This window comes from Gymnodraco acuticeps, unplaced genomic scaffold (genome assembly GCF_902827175.1).
Source record: "Gymnodraco acuticeps unplaced genomic scaffold, fGymAcu1.1, whole genome shotgun sequence".
Taxonomy (NCBI): domain Eukaryota; kingdom Metazoa; phylum Chordata; class Actinopteri; order Perciformes; family Bathydraconidae; genus Gymnodraco; species Gymnodraco acuticeps.
This window is the reverse complement of record NW_022990299.1, coordinates 1-26,789: the sequence shown is the minus strand read 5'-3', so window position 1 is coordinate 26,789 and position 26,789 is coordinate 1. Positions and strand designations below refer to the sequence as shown.

General features: G+C 43.3%; 1 long non-coding RNA gene and 6 other non-coding genes across 7 annotated transcripts; 1 reads left to right on the top strand and 6 right to left on the bottom strand.

Moving 5' to 3' along the window:
• Positions 1–11,500: 11,500 nt before the first annotated feature.
• On the bottom strand, positions 11,501–12,674 carry LOC117550246. The gene is made up of 3 exons (XR_004569599.1): positions 12,443–12,674; positions 11,839–11,938; positions 11,501–11,727 (listed from the first exon to the last, which is right to left on the bottom strand). It is a non-coding gene; the product is annotated as an uncharacterized LOC117550246 (long non-coding RNA).
• Positions 12,675–20,266: 7,592 nt separating this feature from the next.
• Positions 20,267–20,338, top strand: trnag-ucc. Its single transcript has one exon. It is a non-coding gene; the product is annotated as a tRNA-Gly (tRNA).
• A 728-nt stretch (positions 20,339–21,066) lies between these two features.
• Positions 21,067–21,138, bottom strand: trnag-ucc. Its single transcript has one exon. It is a non-coding gene; the product is annotated as a tRNA-Gly (tRNA).
• An 857-nt stretch (positions 21,139–21,995) lies between these two features.
• Positions 21,996–22,067, bottom strand: trnag-ucc. Its single transcript has one exon. It is a non-coding gene; the product is annotated as a tRNA-Gly (tRNA).
• Positions 22,068–22,967: 900 nt separating this feature from the next.
• On the bottom strand, positions 22,968–23,039 carry trnag-ucc. Its single transcript has one exon. It is a non-coding gene; the product is annotated as a tRNA-Gly (tRNA).
• Positions 23,040–24,842: 1,803 nt separating this feature from the next.
• trnag-ucc lies at positions 24,843–24,914 on the bottom strand. The gene has a single exon. It is a non-coding gene; the product is annotated as a tRNA-Gly (tRNA).
• Positions 24,915–25,814: 900 nt separating this feature from the next.
• On the bottom strand, positions 25,815–25,886 carry trnag-ucc. The gene has a single exon. It is a non-coding gene; the product is annotated as a tRNA-Gly (tRNA).
• Positions 25,887–26,789: the final 903 nt, after the last annotated feature.

Sequence of the window (26,789 nt, the reverse complement as noted above, 5' to 3'; positions counted from 1 at the left end):
CACACACAGACCACACACACACAGACCACAGAGACACACACCCCACACACACAGACCCCCCCAGACCACCCCCCAACACACACAGACCACAGAGACACACACCCCACACACACAGACCACCCCCCCAACACACACAGACCAGACACACACACAGACCACAGAGACACACACACACACACACACACACACACACACACACACACACACAAACAGACACACACAGACCCCCCCCACACACACACACGCCATGTACACAGGGGAGCAATACTGTATTTACCTAGCTATCTTAATTAATGTCATCCATCTGAACTAAATCACAGACTTCATTCATCATTCATCCATGGCATGCATTCTCTCTCTTTATATACAGAGTCAGGTTAAAGAAGTAGAAATACACAAAACGTACCGTATGCAGATGGCGAGTCGCTCGGCGGGTCCGATTGACAAACGCATATGGGTGTCTGCCTTTGAAATCAGTGGACCCACTTTTCCGAGCAACTCGTCGAACACGTCTTTGCTCATCCTGAAGTACTGCTGAAACAGTACATCATCCAGGCGGAGCTCTTGGACAAGAACGTGGTATTCCCCCCGTTGCAGACGTTTTCTGAGTATCGGATGTACCCAACAGCGACGCACACTACATTGACTCCTGCGAGACATTGCATACACTAAAGCAACCCTTGCTACTACACTTGCCCGTGCTACCCTTGCTACAAAACTGGCATCCATTTTGGCAATAGTGGAGAAGAACCGGGCTTTTCCTTTTTTGCTATGTCGGGGGCGGGAAATGTATGTGATTGGTTGTTGGTCGCGTTGACTCCCCAAGCTTCAGACACGCCCACCGCCAAGCGTCAACGCACGCCGCTGTGTGGACGGTCCGTTATAGAGGCTAGCGGCCCGTCTACACTACAGGCGTCAAAAAATGCCTTCAACGCGTCGCCCATTCATTTGAATGGGGTGACGTAGGATATTTTCAAACTTCGCCGAACTGCATTCTGGGTAGCATGGCAAGGCGTTGCAAGCATCGCGAGCGTCACGGCCCGTCTACACGACAGGCGTCAACAAATGCTTTCAACGCTTCGCCCGTTCATTTGAATGGGGTGACGTAGGATATTTTCAAACTTCGCCGAACTGCATTGTGGGTAGCATGGCAAGGCGTTGCAAGCATCGCGAGCGTCTATCAGCGTCAAAAGTGTTCAACTTTTGAGGCTCGATGCTTGCTCGAAGCTGGCGTCAGCCAATGAAATCCCGTTTATGCAAATCTGCCAGTACAAGCTAGCCAATCAAACCGCGTGTATGCTGGGAGAGACTACGCAGGTCATTTCCTCATATTCAAAAAATGGAGGGAAAATTCATTATAGCGGTAGTGAATCACCCGGTGCTGTATGATCAGTCTCTGTTCATCTACCGGGATACAAACCGGAGGAGCGAGGCATGGAGGGAGGAGGCAGAGACAGTGGGTGAAACTGGTAGGTTTTCGCCTGTTTGGGGATTTTATATCCAGTTTACTTCGTTTTAACATTGCTATTGCTTTGTATGTCGGGGGCGGGAGATTCATGTGATTGGTTGTTGGTCGCGTTGGTCGCAAAAAAATCGCCAAGCCTCAGACACGCCCAGCTTCAAGCTTTTTCGACGCCTGTAGTGTAGACGGGCCGTCAATCGGCGTCAAAAGTTGAGGCTCGATGCTTGCTCGAAGCTGGCGTCAGCCAATCAAATCCCGTTTATGCAAATCTGCCAGTACAAGCGCTAGCCAATCAAACCGCTGCTGGGAGAGACTACGCAGGTCATTTCCTCATATTCAAAAAAATGGAGGGAAAATGTATTATAGCGGTAGTGAATCACCCGGTGCTGTTTGATCAGTCTCTGTTCATCTACCGGGATACAAACCGGAGGAGCGAGGCATGGAGGGAGGTGGCAGAGACAGTGGGTGAAACTGGTAGGTTTTCGCCTGTTTGGGGATTTTATATCCAGTTTACTTCGTTTTAACATTGCTATTGCTTTGTATGTCGGGGGCGGGTGATTCATGTGATTGGTTGTTGGTCGCGTTGCTCGCAAACAATCGCCAAGCCTCAGACACGCCCAGCTTCAAGATTTGTTGATGCCTGTAGTGTAGACAGGCCGGCCCCTACACACGGCGGCGTGCGTTGCCGCTTCAATGCTTCTGCCCATTCACTTTGAATGGGGTGACGTCACGATTCGCCGAACTGCATTGTGGGAGCAAAGCGTAGCTTCTCTCGCGGTGCTCGCTGCACAAGTAGAGCAATGTTCTACTTTTGCCGCCTCGACGGACATGATCAAAACTGCCAAAAAGAATTTCATCAATGTCAAAACTGAGGAAAACAAAAATAAACCCTGTGAACTTTGGAAATTACTCAATAACCAGCTTGGCTGCAGTAAAAAACTCAAAACGAGATTTTCTAACTTAAACATAAAGACAGATAACAGGCTCATCACAGACAAACTGGATGTGGCCAAGTACTTGAACATTTTTTTCACAAACATAGCCACAACTCTTGTAAATAAATTACCCTCCCACTCAGGGCTCTTTGGAGTAGATCACATCATGACCTACTACAAAAACCTAGGGGTACGCAAAGATGATTTCAGTCTAGTAAGGGTAACAACAGCAGAGGTACTCATTAAACTGAGCGCCCTCCAACCTAACAAGGCCACTGGCCACGACAATATCCCCTCCAAATTCCTCAGAGACACAGCAACCGCCATCTCACCAGTCATAGCTCACATAATTAACCTCTCCATAAAACAGGGAAAAGTACCCAAAGACTTCAAAATTGCAAGAGTAACCCCCCTGCACAAAAAGGGCAGCAAATTGGACCCAGGCAACTACCGCCCTGTTTCTATACTTACCTCCATCTCGAAAGTCATGGAAAAAATAGTATATGAACAGGTCGAAAAGTACCTCGCGGAAAAGAAACTAATCTATGAATTTCAATCTGGCTTTAGAACATCCCACTCCACTGACACATGCCTTCTTTATTTGAGCGACCACATCAAACAAGAGGTGGACGAGGGCAAGTACTGCGGCATGGTGAAGCTGGACCTACAAAAGGCTTTCGACACTGTCAATCACCCCATTCTGATTGACAAGCTAAAAGCAATTGGTTTTGATAAACTATAGGTGAGCTGGATGCAATCCTACCTGGAGGGGAGAGAACAGATGGTGGAGGTAAACGGTACTCTGTCCCCCCCCCTCCCAGTGAGCTGTGGTGTTCCACAAGGAAGCATATTAGGTCCGTTACTGTTCCTAATTTATGTAAATGACATGTCATCAGCATGTGACTGCAACTTGTTCCTGTTCACGGACGACTCAACCCTGCTGGTCTCTGACAGGAACAGGTTGCAGGTTGAAAAAACCCTCAGCTCCGAGCTCGGCAGAATCTGCACCTGGCTCGCCGATAATAAATTATCATTACACCTGGGTAAAACAGAGTCCATTCTCTTCGGTTCGAAACATAATCTCAGCAAATCCGACGACTTCTCAGTTGCAGTGGGCGACATTATTGTCACAAGTAAGAAGGAAATTACATACCTAGGATCTATTCTTGAGGCAAACCTCTCCTGTGACAAAATGGCATCCAATGTAATAAAAAAAGTCAATCAAAGAACTAGATTCCTATACCGGATGTCCTCTCTGGTAAACAAAAACACCCTGAAAACTCTGGCAGGAGCACTCATTCAAGGGTACTATGACTATGCTTGCACGTCATGGTACCATAGCACCTCCAAGGCGCTAAAAATAAAACTTCAAACATCGCAAAATAAACTGGTCAGACTACTGCTTGACCTTTCATCTAGAACCCACCTCACCTCTGCCCACTTTGACAACCTAGGATGGCTTAGAGTAGACGACAGAGTACAGCTACTTGCAATGGGCCTGGTCTACAAGATCCACTACACCTCTATGGTACCCATGTACATGTCAAAATTCTTCCCAAAGGTCAAGGAATACCATGATCATAACACCAGAGGGAGCTCCACAAATCATGTGAAACCCAGATTTGGCACAAAAAAGGGGGAATACACGTTTCGCAATTATGCCACATCAAGGTGGAACGCTCTTCCCACAACTGTAAAGGAAAGTAAAACTATACTTACCTTCAAAACCTCTCTTAAAGAGCACCTTCGGGGGAGAGCATTGCAAGACTGGCCCCGGTAATGGTACAAATCTCAACCTGTCGTTCAATGGACAGCTTCCCCCCCCCCCATCTATGTATATACTTGCATTTTAGACTCTGTTACTAACTGTATATCTGTAGACTTGGTATGTCTTAAATGTACGGTTAGGATGTATTAGAACGAAATCTAAAATGAAAATTGTAAACAACCAATCTGTATGTAAAAAAACACCTGTATGTAAATTGTAAATAAGCCATCTGTATGTCAAATATGTCTTATATGTCTTAAATGACATGATGAATTGGAAATGGGGGACCCTGATGTAAACAAGACGAAAGTCTTTCTCTGGTCTGCATCCCCTTAACAATTGTATGTTTTGAGCTGTACTGTACTGTACCCAATATACAAGCTGTTAATAAACTTTTCAATCAATCAATCAATCAATCAGCCAATCAAATCCCGCATATGCAAATCTGACATTACAAGCGCTAGCCAATCAAACCGCGTGTATGTTGGGAGAGCCAGACCGCAGTTATTTCCCATGTCAAAAGATGGAGGAGGAAATTATCGTGGCATTAGGGAATCACCCGGTACTATATGACCAGTCCCTCTTTACATACAGGGATACAAACCGGAGGAGCCAGGCATGGGGGGAGGTGGCAGAGACAGTGGGTGAAACTGGTAGGTTTTCGCCTGTTTGGGGAGTTTATATCCAGTGTACTTCGTTTGAATGGACAGCTAGCAAGCATAGACAGTATATTTAGCCAGCATGGATGTAGCATGAATGCTTTGCTTTGTATGTCCGGGGCGGGACATTCATGTGATTGGTTGTTGGTCACGTTGTTCGTAAAAAATCCCCAAGCTTCAGACACGCCGCCGTGTGTAGGGGCAAGACACCTCTACTGGGTACCAACAGTGGCTTGAGGACAAAAGAGGACATCTGGAAAGTCTGACAAGCTTAAAGAGAAGTCATGCATATTTCACCTGCATATACCTGCACACCTCTAATAAGTCTGCAGCATTGTGTGCAATTATCCAAGATAATTATCCACAGATGGCATACTGACTATAATATAAATATTTGTGTTATGATGATTGCATTGCATTTGACAGGTCCAAATGCAGATGTTTGTTACCAAACGGATGTATGCAGACTTCATCACTTGGACTCCTCAGACCTGCCTGATATTCAGAGTACAAAGAGATGAGGACTTCATCAGTGGTGCCATTCATGTGATGCAAATATTTTGGTCACAACACATACTACACAAACTTCGGGAGCTGAAAGATGCACAGGTAGGTGGTTGAATTTCCTATCAGTGTAAAAATGGCAACAAATAAGTCACTGTGACAGAGTTACATATGTATTTATACCAATTCATTTTGAAGCATATAGCTATTTCATTCAGTATCAACATAGACTACTAGACTATATGTAAACAAATCAAATATCACAAAGCCTATACATTTATTTACAACATGAAAACATACATAGGCTACAAATAGAATGAATAATGGGCTGTACAATATTGTCTATACTTGTGACTTTGATACTAATCAGATAATTATTGTGATGTTGATCAAATTGTTCTTGTGTTCTTTTCAAAGGTGGTGTACTCATTTATGATAAGCACTGTATATGTTTCTGCTAAGTAGGCAGAACACAGTCCAGTCGAAAGCAGCACAGGGAGTGACCCATCATGCAACACAAGTGGCAGCAGAACATCAGGCAACAGAGGCAGAGTGACAGGCATCAGAGGCAGAGCGTCAGGCATCAGAGGCAGGGTGACAGGCATCAGAGGCAGAGCGTCAGGCATCAGAGGCAGGGTGACAGGCATCAGAGGCAGAGCGTCATGCATCAGAGGCAGGGTGACAGGCATCAGAGGCAGGGTGACAGGCATCAGAGGCACGGTGACAGGCATCAGAGGCACGGTGACAGGCATCAGAGGCACGGTGACAGGCATCAGAGGCAGGGTGACAGGCATCAGAGGCACGGTGACAGGCATCAGAGGCACGGTGACAGGCATCAGAGGCACGGTGACAGGCATCAGAGGCACGGTGACAGGCATCAGAGGCAGGGTGACAGGGTGTGCAGCAGCAGAGCAGCACTGAGATAAGTTCAGGGACCTGTGGAAAGACAAACAACAGGTGGTTTTGATTAGAAAGATCCATTATGTCTCAACTGAAACCTGTTAAATGGCACAATTGGAACAATAATGACTTCTTTATTGTATAAAAAAGTTGCATAAAATATTGTTCTCTGATGCTCATTATTAAATGACTGCACATTGATTTTGTTCTTACTCTCAGATTCTGTAACGGTTGTACATGACACTGCCAGACAAGTTCATTAGTGCTGCACAGACATGCACAATCCTATCAATCATGGCCTCTTCTCTCTTCTGTCTTTCATCCTGCAGTCTCTTCACCAGGTGCAGAGGAAGTGGGCCATCCAGAATGTGGTACCGGCTCTTCAGGGCCCCAATGACTCTCTGCAGACCACAGATCACATATTTGTTGTTAAAATGCTGTTTATCTACATTGTTATGTTCGAGTTTCACAGGAGTAGCAGTTGACCGTTATATCATATCGTCAGTGCATTGTGTCCTATAATTAGTGTTTCTTTTTCATGTTAAAGTGAAGAAAGATCCCTGTTAACTTCCTGTTATCCTGTTCTCTTGATATTGCACTAAATGTGAACAACAGTTCAATGTATTTAAATATAGAATAACATGTTTTTAAGATAAAATGTTATCTTAAGACACCCTACAAAGTAGGGATTACACATGTACTCGTTGATGTGATTAATTGAATAACGTCTCAGCACTTGTTAACCCGGATCTGTACTGTTACAGTAATTAATTTAGTTTAGGAAATGTGAACTACGTCAGCGGCAAGTAGCAACAGTGATTTGATGATGCAGCACACTCTGAATACCAAAAACATTAAAATGTACATACTGTATGAATCTGACTGCTGAGTCTATACTTACCAATGTGAATTCTGATGTTCGAAGTCACACGAGAATTTGCAACATCTTCGGCTGACAGTTGTTTTCGGCCCCTCGTGAAAGACGGTGTGATGAGCTGTGCACCCAGAACAGCAAAGTCATCCTTCAAAGTGAAGCCCCTGTCGGCTAAAATCTGAAATAAACATTACAAATACTTAAAAACACTACTTTACTTCAACAGCAACTCAAAAATGGTAACTATGGGTAAATAATAAATTCACAAATAAGACTTAAATTAGAGAAAAAAACAATTGTTACCTGATCTCCTGCATGGTGGAACTTCTGAGATAAGAAGTCTGAGTTCCTTACAATATGCACATCTGAAGCCCTCCCTGCCCAGCCTTTGGAGAGATATGTGATTGAGCCAGATGGGTGACATGCAATGAAATACTTCACTGTTGTCCAGTTTTTGTATTTTGAGTAGGTGATAGCTCTGTGAGAAGAGACAGTCGTTAGTAATACTTATCTATAAATTGTGTACATACATATACACAGACAGCCAGGTAAGTATTACAAAAACCCGACACTTTATGCATGCTATCAAAAAGAAAAATATCTCACCTTGTTTTCAGCTTCTTTGAGTGTTCAATTCTGATTTCAAAGCAGTCGATAATTGCAGTCACTCTAGGGTACTGGAAGAGAACCTCTGCTGGTACTGTGCTTCTGATACACTCTATCAGGCCATTTAATCAAAAAATAAATGTTGGCGTACATCAAATCCAACCATCGGGAGAATACATCCAGGAAAGTGCTATGTGCCAGGTCAAATATTCCACACATCATATCGGTTGAGGGGTTCTGCCGCAGTTTCACCAGAGTAATAAAGAGCTGGTCTTATGTTGACATCTTGGATGTTTTCTGTGACTAAACAAACTGTACCAGGTACTGATGAAGAGTGTCAAATACTGTCCATGACAGGCCTGTCATGACTTTACATTTAGTGTCATTTTCTCTCAGTGTTTACCGACATTTTCAACATCTCCAATTCTCTGATGGCTTCAGCTCGCTCCTTCATGGCCTCATCTCTTTCTCTTCTTAAATTATACAATTCTTCATAAAGTTGTTTTCTCTCTAACTCCTGAAGAGGTATGGGAGCTTCTGATGTTGGGGATTCTGGTTGGGCAGACTGAACACCCTCACGCTTCCTCCTTCTCTCCAGCCTCTGAAGTACTGACCTGGGAGACTTTGTCTTTTTATGTGGGAACAGCGAGGGTGTGTAATCTGGGTGGGCTATGTCCTCGTTTTTTAAGCCTAGGGCAAGACAGTTCACAAACGAAATGAGAAGGGGATAGAAGGGAGTGAAATACATTTTAACTGCAGAAAGCTCGGAAGCTACCACCAGTGTTGTTAGCATAGCTGTGTTTTTGTATACTCAAGCAAGGTAGCCTGCATAACGTAGTAGTTAGTTAACTTATCTTAAAACTAGTAATTGAACATTCATGTTAACTACGAAACAATTTAACACTGTTATTGTGTGAATAACGTTGTCATACCTGTAATGAAGTGCTGACTACAGACGTACACATGTTTGGATTGTGGATCCCACAGGTGGCCAAACTCATCCTCCCGATGGATCGCTTGAAGCCACCGGTTTCTTCTCCTGGGCTCTGTGCTCCCGTTGGGCAAAATATAACATTTTAGATTTGGATTTGTAAGCTTGTTAGTTGTACAAAAGGGCACACAGCAGCTCCTGGGCATTGTGGAAGCCGGTTTGTTTTCCCCCTCAGCGCGAACCGGATGTGACGTGTGGTGGGCGTTCCCTTGCTTGCCGACTGTATCTATCCTGTGACAGTAGGCTTGTTTGAGACAAGCAAGACCTGCGCAGACCTGCGCAGACCTGCGCAGTTGCGATCAACGTCTTGCTAGTGCGTTGCATGATGGTTAGTCATGTTGTCCGACTTGCTCTGGAGGCCCGCCCACATGAGACTTTGAAATTTCGCGGGACAAAGACGCCCGCAGCCTTGAGAGCGAGGCGAGGCGAGTTGGCGCAGTTGCTCTCCACGGGCTGCGGAAGCGAAATGCTTGATGGGTAACGGCTCGCTGGTATCTCGAGCTGAGCGCTCATTGGTGGTTTTTACCACGTGCTGCTGATGAAACTCTCCAATTGGCTGGCAAAAGTTTGTTGTTGTTTTGTGTCAGTTTTACGTCGCCACATCCATTCCTATTTTTCATCATTGTTCCACAATGTTTATCATCATGAAATTAATATCTATATATTTTATACTATACTGCTTACCGTTTTCATACTTTATATATCTTAGCATATTCATACACACTGTTCATACTGCTCACAGGCTGATATCTAGTGTATTCATACCCCACTGTTTATTCATCATTCAATTCATTCTATATGTTATTCTGTAGATTGTGTACATTACTTTCCACTTCACTGCTTGTTGCACCTGGTTAGAAGCTAAACTGCATTTCGTTGTCTCAGTACCTGTAATATGTGCAATAACAATAAAGTTTCTCTTTAAGTTAAACCAAATCATTAAAATAAAATCTATTGTAATGTAATGATTTGGTTTAACCTTATTTATTGAATACATCATTTAAAATGGCAAGATTAAATCAAATTACATACCTCAACAGGAGAGGGGAACATAACGTGGGAATATTATGGGGTAAGAAGTTTGTTCTTGCACATCTAGTTGGTAAAAGCAACATTTCCATTTTAACAATTCTGCAATTCCACAGATAATGGACAACCTGTTTGGGAGGTGCGGTGTTGGGAGCGCACCTCCAGGCACTCTTGTTTCCACCCCTCTATTACCCACTGCCTCACAACCATCCACCACACTGCCGTGTGCCTCTGAGGCCCAGCCTGGTCCCTCCATGACCCTGCCCACCACACTGCCGTGTGCCTCTGAGGCCCAGCCTGGTCCCTCCATGACCCTGCCCACCACTCAGCCGAGATCAATCCGGTCTCGAGTCTCCCATCCCTCCTTCTACGACCTGTATGAGGCCCACTCGGAGAGGAGGACCAGTGCACTGGAGACACTGGTGCGGCCAGAACAGGAGCGCCGGAGAAGGCTGAAGGAGAGAAATAGGAGGAGGTTTGAAGCTAAAATGTTGACTGCGATGGGAGAAGTTGTTTCCCAGTTAAAGTCCATTGGGAGCCAACAAGAGCGCATCATTGAGCTTTTGCAGGACAAGCCCAATATGCCATAATTTCCCCCACACTGGGTATTCCCTGAATTAATTTGTTTATAAAGAACACCACCTCAGTTTGTTTATGGAAGTAATATTGTTTAGATTAGTTATTTATTTTCCTCGTTATGCAGTTGAGTTATTATTTCATCCCTGGCAATTGCCTTGTAATATTTGTATTTGTATACACTAAGTGTTCACAATGTTTATATGCAATTATTATTTATTTGCCAAGTACATGTGTACATATGTATATATAGTTATTTCATTTTCAAAGAAGATAGTCAACTGCTATTGACATGTGCAGAAAATGACCATATCTAGTTTTCATATATATGCATTTATTTTTTACTTGCCCAATCATTTTGGATGACATTACATGTTACTTGTTAGGCGCTTTAATCCAAAGTGACTTACATACTCAATACTGTGGGCATAAAAGGAAAGGAAATAAAAAACAAATGTCTTCCACAAAGAATATGACAGTGGTTATTTGTGGGGGGGGGGGGGGGGGGGGGGTGGTGGTGTGTGTGTGTGTGAGCTCTTTAAAAAAGGTCACAAATCTGATTTCTGTGCAACACTGCATCTTGGTTCTGGGGATGCGGTGCCCTGTTATCTGCTGCTTCAACCTGCTCATCAACTTCAATTGCTTCCCCTTCCTCCAAGCACATGTTGTGAAGTATGCAACAGGCAGTGACTGCTGTGCTAATGTTTGCAATGTTTTTCATGTACAAACATTTGAGCCTCCTGAACTTCGTTTTCAGTAGGCCAAAGGTATGCTCAATGACCACGCGTGCAACATTTAATTTTTGATTGAAACGACGCTGCCGAGCAGTTAAATGGCCATTGTCCCTGTATGGCCTCATAAGCTGAGGCAATAGTGGGTAGGCAGAGTCCCTAATGATGTGCATTCCCTCAGGCACCAGGGACTGGGGATCTTCATCAAGCAGCCTTCCAACAGCAGACAACCGGAATGCAAGTGCATCATGCCAGCTACCAGGGTGGCCCACATTAACATGACAGAATTTCCGTTTACTGTCACAGAACCCAGTAAGCACAACAGAATAAAACTGTTTTCTGTTGATGTATGCTACTGGGTTCTCACAGTGTGGTTTCACAATAGGAATGTGGCATCCATGTACCGCACAGACAGTGTTGGGAAATCCTGCTGCACAAAATCCTAACTCAGAATTATGTAGGGCTTGCCCTGTGGGCCAGGAAATGTGGTGAGACAAATATGTGGTGACAAGACTACAGAATTCATGCAGATGCAGGCAGACAGTGGATTTGGTGATATTGAAACGATCAGCAACCCCCCTATAGGACTCCTGGTTTGATAGAGTCCACAGACAGGCAAGAACACTGTTTTGAAGCGGCACTTTACTGTGCTGTCTGTTCCAGTAGAACGGGCCAATAGTCGTCATCACATCCTGTTTGGTAGAAAGGAATAAATGGCTTTTAATATCACCAGTCCAGATAATACATATTTGATGTTATTTATATATATATATATATATATATATATATATACACACACATACTTCCACATGTCCCCTGGACAATCGGAAATGACTTTTGAAGTCTGAAGGACTGTACTGTGGGACCACTTCTTCCACAAATTGTTGGACCTTTGGAACGGATCTAAGGAAGGCAGACACAGGAGCAAATGATGACCATAAATCATTAGACCTATTCAACATTCTTTATATATATATAACTGCTGCTGCTGCTGTAGGCCTATATTATCTTCACTTGATTTCAGTTGTATTCTTGTTTATTTATTGTATCTTTGTACTACTATCTTGCTTGCGTTCTATATCTTTAGTAAAGTAGCTTTTATCTTATCCCATTGGACTAAAAAAGACTAATAGTGTCATAATTTTGCACAATTTGTGATCTGTAGAGTAAAGTAATCAGTCCGGATAATCGATCATACTTTTTAATTTAGACTGATGCAACAATATATTTTGTCTTTTTACTTGTGTATTGTATTGTGTATCTGTTTTTGTTACCTGCCTAGGTAGCCTACTACGGATGTAAATTAGCACGTTTGCTCAAACACATTTATACTTCTTGTATTTTATACTGATGTTCATTAACATGCTCTGTCCCTATCAAATTAAAAATAAAAAGATACGTAATTACCTCCGCAGACGGTGTTCATCATGCCATTCTCCATACAATACATGTGGGATTTCTATTGCATCCACTTCATCTGTAACGAAAAACGCCAACGCAATTTCCGCCATTGCAAACCCAGCCAGTCAAGCCGACTCCGACTCCGAGCTGTCCGACTTAAGACGAGCTTTTTGACACCTCCCCCGGCTGCGATCGGCTACTCTCGTCTACTTTCGAGGCGAGCCGCAATGTGTCTCAAACAAGCCTAGTGTTTTAACTGTCAGTCGGACTCAGAGTTTTTGAAGATGGACATAAGAACATTTTTTCATAAAAAATACGACAATTCTCAAGTGGTGGCTCACACAACAACCCCAGATCCACCACTTGAGCCAGGTGAATAAGGTATGTAAATGTCAGTAAACTTCCAAGTTATGCGAACATGAAAGCAAAGCATAAATTACAGCTACGTTGACGTTACTTTGAATCGCGTGGGTAAGCTAAACCATTAGCAAGTAGCTATTCTTTCACACACACATACGGGTTTTGGGCCGAGGGCGACACCGTACTTCCGGTATCCGCCATTTCACACGAGGTGCAAGCAGAATATCATAATCTATTGCCTTAATCAATATCTAGTCAACTCTAAAATACCACATATATGCATTGGCATGATAATATTATTGTGACAAGTGGGGTATTCATCTGGTGTTTCCAGAAGATAGACGTAGATGCTGCCAAAATCGACCGAAGGCCACTTTCGAGAGTCGTTTTTCCATACATCTGCAGGCAGTCTGTAAGGGCAATCGGACAACCCACACAGCTCTAGTTTACCGGGTAACGACCTAGAGCACACCCCTCAAGTCCAGAGATGTAATCCGAAGACATGCAGCGATTTCTTCGGTCGTTAATTCAGAAAAATAACCTAGTGCGCTCTGCCTGGCTACGTTACCTAGCTGTTTATATTAGCCATTTTCCTGGAGGTGCTAATATCCTATTAGCACCTCCAGGAAAATGGCGTATTTATATATATATATATGGCGCGCGTTGCATTGTGGGTAGCTCGTGACGTCACTGTGTGTGAAAGAATAGCTAGCCAGAGATATTAAATAAACACTTTGTCATACAATCTAAATGTAATGTTTTTTAGCGTTACCTGGTGATTTCAAAGAAAGCTCTCTGGAAAATGTTGACTTACTATTCGACATGAAGCTAGAAGCTACCTTACAGTTGATCCGGAGTCCTCAGTTAAAGTGTTTCATAGTAGCATCAACCTAGCACTGAAATATATGGATGCTATCTGACAGTATTTCTTAGAAAAAGTCAGCTGAAATGGTGGCATAGTTGCCATTGCTTTATGTGTCGACAGCATGTTTGAACGTATTTGCAGCAGTACATTTGGCTGTTTGGCCACTGACGTTGCCATAACAACACCTGAATTTAAATGTGCAACCTCTTTTTGAGACGATTTTTGCATGAAATTATAATTATTTTGAATTATATTCCTATTGGCATAATGGGAACATTATGAGATGGACAGCCAGAGAGAATAAATGAAAAACAGTTACCCATAGTAGATCTCTTAATTTTGCTCTCAAAGTGCATCAGATTGATGTTTTTAACTTCAATATTTAAAAAAAAATCCCCTCCCACCGCACCCCCAACTCTGATTGACTTCCCGCGTCCCTGTCTATGTTTGAATCCACATGTAAGGAACAAGACTAAATTAGATTAAAGATGGCTAAGACTTTAGCACGGAGCATGAGTCAGTTCATGAATAGACCAACAAACAAAACATGGTACCAGGTGTAAATTATGAAGTAAAATAAAAACACATTAAATGAGGAGTTGTGACAAGCGACATGGATTCATTAAAGCCACCGGAGACACTAAAACTTTCGGGAAATGTCGACAGCAACTGGCGGACCTTCAAGCAGCAGTTCCAGCTTTACATCGCGGCCATGGGACTGGAAACTAAGCCGGATGCTAGAAAGGTAGCGCTACTGCTAACTATAGCAGGCCCACAGGCGGTAGAAGTGTACAATACTTTTGTGTATGAAAAGCAGGCTGATAAAGACAAACTGGATAAAGTGCTTGAGAAATTTGATGCCCACTGCTCTCCCAGAAAGAACGAAACATACGGGAGATATGTATTCCGTTCACGTGTGCAGCAGCATGAGCCTTTTGATAGCTTTCTGACTGACCTGAAGCTAAAAGCACAGTCATGCAACTTTGCTACGCTAAGGGACTCCATGATACGGGACCAGATCGTGTTTGGCGTGGAGGATAAAAAGGTCAGAGAAAGGCAGCTGAGGGAAACGGAGCTGACATGTGAAGCAGCTATACAAATCTGCCATGCAAGTGAGCTGTCCCAAATGCACGTCAGGACTTTCAGCGCGGCTAACGTGAATGATGGCGCAGCAGTTGGTGCGGTCTCCAGCCAAGGCAAATGGCGCGCATAGACGCGGCCTACACAGCGGTCGGAAGAAGGGACAAGCGCTGCGGCTCGAAGCACAAACCACGACAGTGTCTGGCATTTGGTAAGCAATGCTCTAATTGCCAGGGAAATAACCATTTTGCTAAGCAGTGCTTCTCAAAAGGAAAAGAGAGGAAGAAAGGAAAGTCTGTAAACATAGTGGAAGACGATGATTTAAGTGAGACATTTTTTGTTGGCATGGTTAACTGTGAAACTGAGCAAAAAGAGCTTAATGCTATCAGAAAAGACAAATGATAGCTCCACTGATGATTAACGGGACAATAATAACTATGAAACTGGATACTGGTGCAAAAGCAAACCTGATGAGCCTGTCTGACATCAAGGCAATGAAAGATAAGCCACACATTTAAAAAAGAACACAGGCACTAAAAGATTATAATGGACAGAAAATCAACAGTTTGGGCGTGTACATATTAAAGGTAACCTCAAAAGGTCAAGTGCACCACCTACTTTTCTCTGTTGTCGCTGATGGACTTGATTCACTGCTGACTGATAAAGCATGTGAAGATTTGGAACTTGTCAAGAGAGTGTATTGCATCAACACAACTGTGAGTACACCAAATGACTCTATTGATTGTATAGTACAGAGTTATGCAGATGTGTTTAAGGGTTTTGGTGTGTTGCCCTTCACATACAACATCCAGCTCAAAGAAAATGCACAGCCAGTTGTGCATGCTGCAAGAAGAGTTCCAGCGCCACTCAGAGATCGCTTAAGGAAAGAGCTCGACAGAATGACAATGCTCGGAGTGATAAAAAAGGGTGAGGAGCCAACAGACTGGGTTAACTCGATGGTCTGTGTAAAGAAGAAAAGTGGTGATTTAAGAGTGTGCATTGACCCAAAAGATCTTAATGAAAACATCAAGCGTGAACATTATCAGATAACCAAGCGTGAGGAAATCACAAGTGAAATGGCAGGTGCCAGCTTCTTCACAAAGCTTGATGTGTCTCAAGGCTTTTGGCAGCTGAAACTGGATGAAAGCAGCACCAAATATTGCACCTTTAAAACACCATTCGGCAGATATTGCTTCCTCAGACTGCCCTTTGGGATCATCTCAGCATCTGAAATATTTCACAGAGCGATGGAGCACATCATTGAGGGGCTGGATGGTGTTCGAACATATGTTGATGACATCATTGTGTGGGGCTCTACACTACAAGAACACAATGAGAGGCTGAAAAAGGTACTGGAGCGCAAGTATGGACTCAAGCTTAACAAGAGCAAATGTGAGTTTGGAGTTCAAGAAGTTGTCTTTCTCTGAGACAAGCTCTCTGCACAAGGTGTACAAGCTGACCAAGAAAAGATCAGAGCCATATAGGATATGCCAAGGCCCACAGACAAGACAGGTGTACTTTGCATTATGGTGATGGTCAACTTCATAGGTAAATCTATTCCAAACCTATCTGCAAAGACATCTTGCATCCGTGAGCTCCTGCACAAAGAAAATGAGTTTAAATGGACAGCCAAACATGAGCAAGAGTGGAAAACACTCAGACAGACACTGACAACGGCACGTGTATTGACATTCTTTGACCCAACAAAGAAGATTAAAGTTTCAACAGATGCTTCAAAGGATGGAATAGGCGCGGTGCTCTTACAAGTTGAAGGCGAGCATTGGAAACCAGTGGCCTATGTATCCAGGTCAATGACACAGACTGAGTGCAGATATGCTCAAATAGAAAAAGAATGTCTGGGACTGGTTTATGGCTTTGAGAAGTGCCACAGCTACATGGCCTACCTTTATTCACAGTAGAGACAGATCATCGTCCACTTGTATCCATCATTAAAAATAATTTAAGTGAAATGACACAAAGGATAGTGTCTCATGATGAAGATGCAGAGATATGACTTTGAGCTGATCTACACACTTGGAAAGCACCTGATACTTGCTGACGCTCTCTCACAAGCCTACAGTGGATAATGTGAGTACAACTGAAGAGGATGTGAAAAGTCATGTGAACATGGTGTCTGCTGCTCTTCCTGTATCAGACACAAAGTCCAGACAGATAGCTGAAGAAACAGCAAAAGACACAGAGCTGCAGTGTGTCATTGCAAATATGCAAAATGGATGGCCTGTAGTTTCCTGTCCGCTCTTCTACCACATCAATCAATCAATGTTTATTTATATAGCCCAATATCACAAATGTTACATTTGTCTCAGTGGACTTTACAGTTTGTACAAAATATCAGTATGACAATACGACACCCTCTGTCCTTAGACCCTCACATCGTACAAGGAAAAACTTCCGGAGAAAACCCACAGTTTAAAGGGAAAAATGGGAGAAACCTCAGGGAGAGCAACAGAGGAGGGATCCCTCTCCCAGGACGGACAGACGTGCAATAGATGCCGTGTGTAAATTGAAAAGATAATACATTTGCAACATAGGTAGGTTGCACATCAGAGGTGAACTGAGTGTCGTTGATGGGCTATTACTGAAACAACACAGGATTGTCATTCCATGCGCATTGAGACAGGAAGTACTACAAAGAATACATGAAGGTCATCTGGGTGTTGAAAAATGCAAAAGATGGGTAAGAAACAGTGTTTTCTGGCCTGGAATAAATAAAGACATCGAGAGATTGATACCAATCAGTCTCTCGATGTCTTTATTACACGTACCAACGTGTGACACATGCCAAACACACAGAAACAAACAGACTAAAGAGCCCATGATGGTGACTGATGTGCCAACAGCGCCATGGCATAAAGTTGGAATGGATTTGTTTCATCTCAAAGGTAAAGACTATTTAGTGGTCATTGACTATTACTCAAACTTTTCTGAAATGGCAATACTGTCAAACTCATCATCAACATGTGTCATAACACATTAAAAATCAATTTTTGCCAGACATGGCATACCTAACACAGTAGTGAGTGACAACGGACCGTGTTTCAACAGCAGAGAGTGGCAAGAATTTGCAGAACAGTACGACTTCAAGCATGTGACCTCAAGTCCTCATTATCCACAGTCAAATGGGAAAGCTGAAAAGGGAGTTCGCATTCTCAAGCAACTTCTAAAGAAAGCTGATGAGAGTGGCTCAGACCCATACCTCGCTTTACTCAGCTACAGAGCCTCACCTCTGGAGTGTGGACTGTCACCTGCTGAACTTCTGATGAATCGTAAGTTACGCACCACACTGCCAAGCTATTCAAAGCAAAAGAGACACCCAAAGCTGCAACACCAACTACAACAACAAAAGATGAAGCAGAAAACATGCTATGACAAAACAGCTAAGCAGCTTCCATTACTATCAAGTAATGACAGTCAGGATTGAGGGTCCTGATGGATGGAGAACAAAAGCCACTGTTCTTCAGGAAGTAGCTGTGAGGACAGAGGAAGGACACATCTTCAGACGCAATCGTCGCAGTCTTATGAAAACAAAAGAGGCTGGTCAACAGCTCAGTGAATCCATCATTGAGTCTGAGTCCACACCTTCACCACAGACAGACTGTGATACTAACACTCCAAGTGAACATGTGGAACAAGACCAATTGATTAAAGATGGTTAAGACTTTAGCACGGAGCACGAGTCAGTTCATTAATAGACCAACAAACAAAACAACTACCACACAAGGTTGCACTATGGTTTGAGTACTTATCTTATTGCTAATGTACAGAGCAGAGGTGGGAAGTAACTGAGTAGATTTACGGCGCCTACACACGGCGGCGTGCGTTGAAGCTTGCCGGCGGGCATGTCTGACGCTCGACCAACAACCAATCACATGAATCTCCCGCCCGGACACACAAGCAGCGGTTTGATTGGCTAGAGCTTGTACTGGCATATGATTCGATTGGCTGGCGCTTCCGTCGAAGCTTCAAAAGTAGAACATTGCTCTACTTTTGAAGCGAGCAACGCGAGCAAAGCTACACTTTGCTCCCACAATACAGTTCGGCGAAGCGTGACGTCACCCCATTCAAAGTGAATAGGCAGAAGCGTTGAAGCTTCAACGCACGACGCCGTGTGTAGGGGCCGTTACTCAAGTAGGCTACTCTACTTAAAGGTGGGGTAGGTAAGTTTGAGAAACCAGCTCGAGATACACTTTTTGTTATATTCCATGGAATGCTCTTAACATCCCGATAGCAATGACTATCTTAAGTGCAAAAAATGTCATCTGTGGAAGCCGTAGTACTGTAAAAAGCACGACCAATCATTTTAGCCGGCCTGGCTAAAATAATTGGATGGCCTACCTGCCTGTCAGCCTTCCATCTGTGCACAAACTTATCTCGTGCTCTCATTGGTCATGTGCGTGTTTGTGTGTGTTGGAGGAGGGGCTCTGTAAGGAAGTGGCCGATGTTTTCCAGTTGTGTATTTTCAAATTCTAGCGCACTCGAGCTGGTTTCTCCAAAATTACCTACCCCACCTTTAAATAAGACTTTAGTTACACCTGGAGTAAATCCAAAAGCTACCCTTCAGTAGTCAAATTGATTCAAACTAGATGCACCTTTACCAGCTTTGATAAACACAATTAATACATGAATAATTATAATCAAGTCATATGATATAATGGTGAAATGGACCAATGTTCATAATAAGTACTTTACTTGTAACAAAGTATTTCTACACTCTGGTACTTCTACTTTTACTAGATCTGAGTACTTCTCCCACCTCTGTTTATGTACAGAGCAGGTTCAAATAATATTGTTGTTGGCACAGCCTGTGTTTTGTCTATCACTGACTACATGTTGGCCCTGTGACATCAACTTTGTTATTTCAACTAGAAAATGTTAACCTCACTGTTATTATGTTTACGTCCTTCAATTCAGACCCATTTAAATCTGGGATAAAAGTGAACTGATAGCTGTTTCCATGTAGTTAGTTATACAAGCTAGGGTCAGCTGCTCACATTCGACTATATAATAGTTCAGCTAATAATTTTAATAACTTGTTTGAGTAATTTCTCTTTCCTTGTGTAAATGGAACAGTGAATAATTTGAGGTTGTACCTTTCTTTTTGTTAGACGTTGTCAGTGAAAACACAACATCTGTGTTTTACTGCTGTTTCTTCTCTGCTTCTCCTGAAAGAAAATGTATGAAATCTCTGTCTACAAATTTAACTCAAATATAGGTTCCTCTCCTAAAAAGGAACTGAGGGCTTCCAGATCCATGATCTCTTAATGTACTATTTCTCCACTGTGTGATAGTAGTTTTTCTTTCTTTGTCATTCACTTTAATATCTATAAATGTTCAGTCAAGTTAATGTAATGACTGGTTTGAGTTATCCTTAAGTATACAGAGTTTTCCTTCTTCTCTGGCTGACCGACCTCCCCTTCTCCACTCCTCCTTTTTTCTCCCTCCCCTTCTACTGGAATTCCTGACACACAGATGAGAGTTTGCAGTGGAACACATTGATTTTGTCAGCGATGGTGGTATAGTGGTAAGCATAGCTGCCTTCCAAGCAGTTGACCCGGGTTCGATTCCCGGCCATCGCACCTCTTTTTCTCAAAGGCAGTAGATATTGAAGTCTATGTAACAGTTGTTGCTAATTAGATGTCTAAGGCAGTGTGTTAAACTCTGCACTCACACTTGATAGCCTATTTTCATTCAGTACACAACTATTTTTTATCAATCTTTGAAAAAATGATGTCTGAGTTTACACTGTGTATCATCTGCCTTCACCAACTTGGACACAAAAAACTCATATGTTAGGATGCTGTTTATAGACTTTAGCTCAGCATGCAAACCGTCATCCCCCAGCACCAGGTTTGTAAACTATCACATTTTGAACTCAGCCCCTCTCTCTGCAACAGCAATCTGTACAGGTCAGCGACAACACATAGGACAACATCACGCTGAGTACAGGGGCCCCCAAGGATGTGTGCTCAGCCCCCTGCTCTACACCCTGCTGACCCACGACTGCACACCCACCTACAGCTCCAAGTTCCTCAAGTTTGTGGATGACAGAACTTTGGTGGGTCTCATCAGCAACAACGACGAGACCCACTACAGGAAGGGGGTGAACCAGCTGGCCTCGTGTTGCAAAGATAAACATTTTTTGTATATCTATATATGTATCTATGTTTGATTATGTATCCAAGACCGATCTCCGGACTTTGAGCAGCAATATGTCGGTCTGATTATTTTATGCTATCAGATACAATTCTACGTTTATTGTGTTACCAATTTTACCTCCCCCTTTATTTGTACATATTAAAGCTTTTGCGATGGCCGGGAATCGAACCCGGGTCAACTGCTTGGAAGGCAGCTATGCTTACCACTATACCACCATCGCCTTGCACTGCCCAATTGATGGTGGTATATTGTTTTTTCAACAGTCACTCAAAACCATAGGATACATCTGCAAAGAATGGACTGTAACAATGAGTACCCTCTCTAAATTCACCATTTTCACCAGGACCTAGCGACTACCAACATCTCTTTTGTTAGGACTACTTATCAAAATACATTTGAAAAGGAGAATAACAATGCTCACTGTTTCCAGCAGATGGCCCTCTTACTCTGTCCCATACTGTGAGAGTGAGTGCTGAGTGCACTCAATAAAGATTCAAAACCAGAATCAATAAAACTCAACACAAACTATAGAGAGATTTAGTAGGCTAATTTAATATGCACCTGAGCAAGAATACGATTACATTTCAGCTAAGCATTCAGCACCACCATCATCCTCCAGCAGCTGATTTGTAAACTAACAAAACTTGGCCTCAGCCCCTCTCTCTGCAACTGGCTGCTGGACTTCCTCACTGCCAGACAGCAATCTGTACGGGTCGGCGATAACACATAGATCTGCTCAGCCCCCTGCTCTACACCCTGCTGACCCACGACTGCACACCCACCTACAGCTCCAACTACTTCCTCAAGTTTGCGGATGACAGAACTATGGTGGGTCTCATCAGCAACAACGACGAGACCCACAACAGGAAGGGGGTGAACCAGCTGGCCTCGTGTTGCAAAGATAAACTTGTTTTGTATTTCTATATATGTATCTATGTTTGATTATGTATCCAAGACCGATCTCCGGACTTTGAGCAGCAATGTGTCGGTCTGATTATTTTATGCTATCAGATACAATTCTACGTTTATTGTGTTACCAATTTTACCTGCCACTTTATTTGAACATATTAAAGCTTTTGCGATGGCCGAGAATCGAACCCGGGTCAACTGCTTGGAAGGCAGCTATGCTTACCACTATACCACCATCGCCTTGTACTGCCCAATTGATGGTGGTATATTGTTTTTTTAACAGTCACTCAAAACCATAGGATACATCTGCAAAGAATGGACTGTAACAATGAGTACCCTCTCTAAATTCACCATTTTCACCAGGACCTAGCGACTACCAACATCTCTTTTGTTAGGACTACTTATCAAAATACATTTGAAAAGGAGAATAACAATGCTCACTGTTTCCAGCAGATGGCCCTCTTACTCTGTCCCATACTGTGAGAGTGAGTGCTGAGTGCACTCAATAAAGATTCAAAACCAGAATCAACAAAACTCAACACAAACTATAGAGAAATTTAGTAGGCTAATTTAATATGCACCTGAGCAAGAATACGATTACATTTCAGCTAAGCATTCAGCACCACCATCATCCTCCAGCAGCTGATTTGTAAACTAACAAAACTTGGCCTCAGCCCCTCTCTCTGCAACTGGCTGCTGGACTTCCTCACTGCCAGACAGCAATCTGTACGGGTCGGCGATAACACATAGGACACCATCACGCTGAGTACAGGGGCCCCCCAAGGATGTGTGCTCAGCCCCCTGTTCTATACCCTGCTGACCCACGACTGCACACCCACCTACAGCTCCAACTACTTCCTCAAGTTTGCGGATGACAGAACTTTGGTGGGTCTCATCAGCAACAACGACGAGACCCACAACAGGAAGGGGGTGAACCAGCTGGCCTCGTGTTGCAAAGATAAACATTTTTTGTATATCTATATATGTATCTATGTTTGATTATGTATCCAAGACTGATCTCCAGAATGTGAGCAGCAATGTGTATGTCTGATTATTGCATGCTATCGGATACAATTATAAGTTTATCGTGTTTGCATTAACAATTTTATCTCCCCCTTTATTTGTACATATTAAAGCTTTTGCGATGGCCGGGAATCGAACCCGGGTCAACTGCTTGGAAGGCAGCTATGCTTACCACTATACCACCATCGCCTTGTACTGCCCAATTGATGGTGGTATATTGTTTTTTCAACAGTCACTCAAAACCATAGGATACATCTGCAAAGAAAGGACTGTAACAATGAGTACCCTCTCTAAATTCACAATTTTCACCAGGACCTAGCGACTACCAACATCTCTTTTGTTAGGACTACTTATCAAAATACATTTGAAAAGGAGAATAACAATGCTCACTATTTCCAGCAGATGGCCCTCTTACTCTGTCCCATACTGTGAGAGTGAGTGCTGAGTGCACTCAATAAAGATTCAAAACCAGAATCAACAAAACTCAATACAAACTATAGAGAGATTTAGTAGGCTAATTTAATATGCACCTGAGCAAGAATACGATTACATTTCAGCTAAGCATTCAACGCCACCATCATCCTCCAGCAGCTGATTTGTAAACTAACAAAACTTGGCCTCAGCCCCTCTCTCTGCAACTGGCTGCTGGACTTCCTCACTGCCAGACAGCAATCTGTACGGGTCGGCGATAACACATAGATCTGCTCAGCCCCCTGCTCTACACCCTGCTGACCCACGACTGCACACCCACCTACAGCTCCAACTACTTCCTCAAGTTTGCGGATGACAGAACTTTGGTGGGTCTCATCAGCAACAACGACGAGACCCACTACAGGAAGGGGGTGAACCAGCTGGCCTTGTGTTGCAAAGATAAACTTGTTTTGTATTTCTATATATGTATCTATGTTTGATTATGTATCCAAGACCGATCTCCAGACTTTGAGCAGCAATGTGTCGGTGTGATTATGTTATGCTATCAGATACAATTCTACGTTTATTGTGTTACCAATTTTACCTCCCCCTTTATTCGTACATATTAAAGCTTTTGCGATGGCCGGGAATCGAACCCGGGTCAACTGCTTGGAAGATAGCTATGCTTACCACTATACCACCATCGCCTTGTACTGCCTAAATGGTGGTGGTACATTTTTCTTTCAACAGTCACTCAAAACCATAGGATACATCTGCAAAGAAAGGACTGTAACAATGAGTACCCTCTCTAAATTCATCATTTTCACCAGGACCTAGCGACTATCAACATCCAGAAATACATTTGAAAAGGAGAATAACAATGCTCACTGTTTCCAGCAGATGGCCCTCTTACTCTGTCCCATACTGTGAGAGTGAGTGCTGAGTGCACTCAATAAAGATTCAAAACCAGAATCAACAAAACTCAACACAAACTATAGAGAGATTTAGTAGGCTAATTTAATATGCACCTGAGAAAGAATACGATTACATTTCAGCTAAGCATTCAGCACCACCATCATCCTCCAGCAGCTGATTTGTAAACTAACACAACTTGGCCTCAGCCCCTCTCTCTGCAACTGGCTGCTGGACTTCCTCACTGCCAGACAGCAATCTGTACGGGTCGGCGATAACACATAGGACACCATCACGCTGAGTACAGGGGCCCCCCAAGGATGTGTGCTCAGCCCCCTGTTCTACACCCTGCTGACCCACGACTGCACACCCACCTACAGCTCCAACTACTTCCTCAAGTTTGCGGATGACAGAACTTTGGTGGGTCTCATCAGCAACAACGACGAGACCCACTACAGGAAGGGGGTGAACCAGCTGGCCTCGTGTTGCAAAGATAAACGTTTTTTGTATTTCTATATATGTATCTATGTTTGATTATGTATCCAAGACCGATCTCCGGACTTTGAGCAGCAATATGTCGGTCTGATTATTTTATGCTATCAGATACAATTCTACGTTTATTGTGTTACCAATTTTACCTGCCACTTTATTTGTACATATTAAAGCTTTTGCGATGGCCGGGAATCGAACCCGGGTCAACTGCTTGGAAGGCAGCTATGCTTACCACTATACCACCATCGCCTTGTACTGCCCAATTGATGGTGGTATATTGTTTTTTTAACAGTCACTCAAAACCATAGGATACATCTGCAAAGAATGGACTGTAACAATGAGTACCCTCTCTAAATTCACAATTTTCACCAGGACCTAGAGACTACCAACATCTCTTTTGTTAGGACTACTTATCAAAATACATTTGAAAAGGAGAATAACAATGCTCACTGTTTCCAGCAGATGGCCCTCTTACTCTGTCCCATACTGTGAGAGTGAGTGCTGAGTGCACTCCATAAAGATTCAAAACCAGAATCAACAAAACTCAACACAAACTATAGAGAGATTTAGTAGGCTAATTTAATATGCACCTGAGCAAGAATACGATTACATTTCAGCTAAGCATTCAGCACCACCATCATCCTCCAGCAGCTGATTTGTAAACTAACAAAACTTGGCCTCAGCCCCTCTCTCTGCAACTGGCTGCTGGACTTCCTCACTGCCAGACAGCAATCTGTACGGGTCGGCGATAACACATAGGACACCATCACGCTGAGTACAGGGGCCCCCCAAGGATGTTTGCTCAGCCCCCTGTTCTATACCCTGCTGACCCACGACTGCACACCCACCTACAGCTCCAACTACTTCCTCAAGTTTGCGGATGACAGAACTTTGGTGGGTCTCATCAGCAACAACGACGAGACCCACAACAGGAAGGGGGTGAACCAGCTGGCCTCGTGTTGCAAAGATAAACATTTTTTGTATATCTATATATGTATCTATGTTTGATTATGTATCCAAGACTGATCTCCAGAATGTGAGCAGCAATGTGTATGTCTGATTATTGCATGCTATCGGATACAATTATAAGTTTATCGTGTTTGCATTAACAATTTTACCTCCCCCTTTATTTGTACATATTAAAGCTTTTGCGATGGCCGGGAATCGAACCCGGGTCAACTGCTTGGAAGGCAGCTATGCTTACCACTATACCACCATCGCCTTGTACTGCCTAAATGGTGGTGGTACATTTTTCTTTCAACAGTCACTCAAAACCATAGGATACATCTGCAAAGAAAGGACTGTAACAATGAGTACCCTCTCTAAATTCACCATTTTCACCAGGACCTAGCGACTACCAACATCCAGAAATACATTTGAAAAGGAGAATAACAATGCTCACTGTTTCCAGCAGATGGCCCTCTTACTCTGTCCCATACTGTGAGAGTGAGTGCTGAGTGCACTCAATAAAGATTCAAAACCAGAATCAACAAAACTCAACACAAACTATAGAGAGATTTATAAGGCTAATTTAATATGCACCTGAGCAAGAATACGATTACATTTCAGCTAAGCATTCAGCACCACCATCATCCTCCAGCAGCTGATTTGTAAACTAACAAAACTTGGCCTCAGCCCCTCTCTCTGCAACTGGCTGCTGGACTTCCTCACTGCCAGACAAAAATCTGTACGGGTCGGCGATAACACATAGGACACCATCACGCTGAGTACAGGGGCCCCCCAAGGATGTGTGCTCAGCCCCCTGTTCTATACCCTGCTGACCCACGACTGCACACCCACCTACAGCTCCAACTACTTCCTCAAGTTTGCGGATGACAGAACTTTGGTGGGTCTCATCAGCAACAACAACGAGACCCACTACAGGAAGGGGGTGAACCAGCTGGCCTTCTGTTGCAAAGATAAACTTGTTTTGTATTCTATATATGTATCTATGTTTGATTATGTATCCAAGACCGATCTCCGGACTTTGAGCAGCAATATGTCGGTCTGATTATTGTATGCTATCAGATACAATTATACGTTTATTGTGTTACCAATTTTACCTCCCCCTTTATTTGTACATATTAAAGCTTTTGCAATGGCCGGGAATCGAACCCAGGTCAA